The sequence below is a fragment of the Periplaneta americana genome, chromosome 11, assembly GCF_040183065.1.
Source record: "Periplaneta americana isolate PAMFEO1 chromosome 11, P.americana_PAMFEO1_priV1, whole genome shotgun sequence".
NCBI lineage: Eukaryota > Metazoa > Arthropoda > Insecta > Blattodea > Blattidae > Periplaneta > Periplaneta americana.
The window spans coordinates 25,213,294-25,217,890 of record NC_091127.1 but is presented as its reverse complement, the minus strand read 5'-3'; positions in this window follow the sequence as shown (position 1 = coordinate 25,217,890).

The following is a 4,597-nucleotide window of genomic DNA, read 5'->3' as shown; positions in this document are numbered from 1 at the left end:
GGGTTGTATCCGGTGTGGCTTAGTGGATAAAGCATCAGCACGTAGAGCTGAAAACCCGGGTTCAAATCCCGGCGCCGGAGAGAATTTTTCTCCGTTCCATTACTCTTTCATCATATTAACAAGTAAGTTTCTTTGTGAATTTGCATTTTTTATGTTTAGTATATTTCAAGAATGTTCCATTCCATATTTGTAATTTTTTTTAGCACAATGGCAGGTGAAGAGTACAGCATATTATTATAAATGTGTTAGAGCCTATTGCTTTATTGTATAATAAGTGTCCTATTATTCCTATAAACGGATGTCGAGCATTTACGTTTTTCCTCTCTCTTGAAAAATTTAGTCTCTTAGGCCCGTATTCATAGACATTTTTAGCGCAGGCTTGCGGTGGATGATCAGCATTTTTCGTATTCATAAACCAGTGTTAGCGATAGGATATGATTTGAATTCTGTACAAGTAACCAGTGGATAGCCGGGGCTAGCTTAGTACGCTCGTAGCGTGTGCTGCGAAATGTCTATGAATAGCACCCCTGGAGTTGGGACGTTTTTGTACTCACAAGGTCATATGTAACATTGAAAAATTATTTTGCAGAACGAAAAGTTACATTTGTTCGGATCAAATTTCTTTACATTTGAAGGATAAAACTAAAATTCTTTATATAATTTATTATCATAATACACTGCTCTCTTAAATTACTGAGCATTTTGGGAATTCAGTCGGTGACTTCCCCAAAACACGCTATGAAATATTTCGTATAAAACAATTTTTATCTCGAAAAGGAAGCAAAAACAAACGAAGTTGGATTAAACTAAAATTAACGACATTATTTACGGTTCACTCTCTCTATGTTCAGTAACGACATTTTTCTTCGGTGAACAAAATGTTTAGTGGTGCGAGATTTTTTAATATTAGGAACTACATTTTGTAATATTTACCCGTCAAAAAACCTTCAGATGAGGTTTCAATGCGTTAGTTTCAAATGTTCCATTGCGAGAGTTTATAATACTGCGATACACGCTTGCGTAAGTAGTTTTATAATTTTGAGAGTGTAAAGGAATTTATGGACATACATTATTTTCTGTAGACAAAGAACACTGTGTGGTATATGAATTTGATGCATTTTCTTATATAGCCGTATTTACATCAATTCGAGCTCAGTTTACGAGGTCAAATTTGATACATTTTTCGTTCTCCCAGCTCCCTTTGAAGGATTCCACTGATATCTATCCCACGTTCTCTTTGAAAACTGAATTGCAGCCTCTTATAAGAGCCATGTCCATCTTCATTTATCATGCAAAAGGGACGGAAAAGCAAATTGATCTCGTTAGACATCAGTTCCGTCCAAATCCCCTTTTTGACGGGCTTTGCATGTAAGTCCAACGAGGGACTTTATACCACGCGGAGAGAATTCTGATGCTGCCAACCTCATGGCCATACCAACGTAATATTTTACGCTGAAAGTTTGATACAAAGATTTGAGTGAGACATTATTTACAGAAATATTAACTGAACTCACTCCTTCGAAAAGACGAGTATCACGCGTTTGTGAAAAAGCAATGAACAAACAAGTTTTAAAAAATCAGTTCCCTAGATCAGCCGTGGCGAAAATGTCACTCGCGAGCACATTGTGGTTCGCAATGATTGCTATGCATTTCTCTTGCTTCCTACCTCCCCCAACCCCCACCGTCTCACTCGCTGGAGTCAAACTCCATTCCATTGTATTTGTCTCTGACCTGCGAGTGGCGTATCGTCGCAATGACTCTCTCGAAACCATGTACCTCTACAAAAACGAAAGTTTCAAGTAGGATGGGAGGATGTATGATTTGTTCACAAATATTATGAGGAAAACGGTTGTATAACGTAAAACGGCGTTATACTACATGTCACTCATGAAATATTAAAAGGTTGTGTTATCATCATCATCATCATCATCATCATCATCATCATCATCATCATCATATCATCATCATCATTTCTGCAGGCTACGTCGATCCTTTTTCAGCAGGTGTACGAATAATGCGGTTAGCTCTTCAATTTGAACGTAGCTAGATTTACAATGTGATGTTAAATGAAAGCTAGATATAGGCCTAAGGACTTGACAAATGTTGAACTTTCCAAATCTTTGCCAAAAAATAAATATTCGAAGCTTCGTTCTTTCTCATGCTCTGTTGAAGCCATGTTCGCTACAACATATGTTTGTGAAAAATTATTTTCAACCATGAAAATAGTAAAAACCAATTTAGATCACGACTGACAGACGAATACCTTCGTGATCAACTACGACTGGCAGTAAGTGGCATAATTCCTGATTTTGAAACTCTGTCGCAGAGACATTCCGAATATAATTAATTTTAGGTTGTGATAATGTGTCCTATGTTTTCTTATTCATTTCTTTCTTCGATACACATACTAAACATTAGTTTGTAACCTTATACTATATGAAATTGTATTTAAGTGCTTGACGTAAGGAAAATGAAAATCCGTTAATAAGTCAGACAGTTACTTCTCTTCCCCTTCGGGTGTCCGCCTCCTTCCATAGGCGCTATGCACGTTGCAGGTTACACAATAGCTCGGCGCACGATCACATTTTCGCCACGGCTGCCCTAGATGCACCCGCAGCCGGCTGGTCGGCCTGGGCCCTTAAAGGGCTTTAGCACCATGGATTATTAGTGTAATGATAGAATTGCATTAGATGTTAACTCTAAAGTCTTGATTATATTGTTTTTGGACAAATAACTATTGTGAAAATATTGTGTCTGAAAATTGCTATAGCGACTGTCTGCACGGAAAGCCAGCTATGCCTGAGCCTTCTCTTCAAACCTCACTTCTTTTCATTAAAATATCGCGTTTCAAAATCGCGAACTCCTCGTGTTAGACTATATAGAAGCAAGCAAATATAGCAGTGAGGGCGAGAAATTTTTAATTTTAGATATCAGGAGCGAGACGCTGGTAGAAAACACTCCTCGAATTTTATACGAGAAATGACGTATTTTTATGGAACACTTGACTTGAATGTAAACTTCTCTGTTGATAATGGAGAACGTTGCTTGATTTTATAAATGGAAGGGATGGATATAGTTGTGGCAAGATAGTAACGCTCGACGTTAGTACTGACATCTGCCTGTCGGTATCGGAATTAATGTGCCGATTATTCTGTGGAGGCACGAAAAGAGTCATTTCTATTTACCTTTGACGTCTATATTCGACTTACATTCATTTATTCATAGTGTTCTGCCAAAGGGCAGGTCTTTCACTGCCTTCATTTATTTTCATTTCATTATTTTCAGTTATATTTAATATCGGAATATGTATGATAAATCTTTCTTGTGTTAAATTTTAACGTACCTTGTTAACATGTTTCGACCTATTTTTGGTCATCTTCAGAACTTGTCGTTGTTGGTGTTGGCACCTCTTGTTTCCTGTGTGGGCGCGTTCGTAGTGTAGAGTCAAAGAGTGTATGTGTTTTGATATTGAGTTGTGTGTTGAGAATATCGTTGGGGTGTGTTTTCGTGTGTCTGTATATTTCATATTGTTCTAGTGTGTTGAGTTTCTGGCTTTTTGGTTGGATGTGTAGTATTTCCATGTCTGTGTTGATGTCTCTGTAGGTGTGGTTGGCATTTGTGATGTGTTCTGCATATGTGGAGGTGTTTTGTAATTTTGTTATGGCTGTGATATGTTCTTTGTAACGTGTTTGAAATGATCTGCCTGTCTGTCCTATGTAGAAGTTGTTGCAGGTGTTACACTTGAGTTTGTATAACAACAACTTCTATATAGGACAGACAATATGAAATATACAGACACACGAAAACACACCCCAGCGATATTCTCAACACACAACTCAATTTCAAAACACATACACTCTTTGACTCTACACTACGAACGCACCCACACAGGAAACAAGAGGCGCCAACACCAACAACGACCAGTTCTGAAGATGACCAAAAATAGGTCGAAACATGTTAACAAGGTACGATAAAATTTTACACAAGAAAGACTTATCATACATATTCCGAAATGATACAGTGTTAAAAGTTGTGTAATCAAGATGTATATATTTAATATTTAAACATTTTCACTAGGCAATTTCTTCTTAGCCAGTGGACCAGCAAACTTCTTTTTCTCTTTGTGATCAGTTTCAGAATTATTCTTCAGTTTTCATTCAGGAATTGAATTGAATTGAATACAGAGTTTTTTGCTGCTGAAAAAAAACCGGGGTGCATTTCAGGCCTGGTAGAATATAGCTGCGCCAAGATTCTATTTTTCGAGGTCGGGCGGCGCCAGGACACTTTCCTGATTTTTACATTATCGTCAAATTATAAAAAAATCATATTTTATTAATAGTTAAACAATTTTATAGTGAAGTATATACTCTTCTGACTTAAGAACTTCTTTATCTTTGCTGCCAGGAAATTGTTCCAATTTTGTTTTCTATATGGCTATGACGTGAATATGTTAGGAGAAAATCCACAGACAATTAGGGAAAACACGGGAATTTTACTGGAAGCAAGTAAAGAGATAGGTTTGGAATTAAATCCCGAAAAGACAAAGTATATGATTATGTCTCGTGACGACAATATTGTACGAAATGGAAATATAACA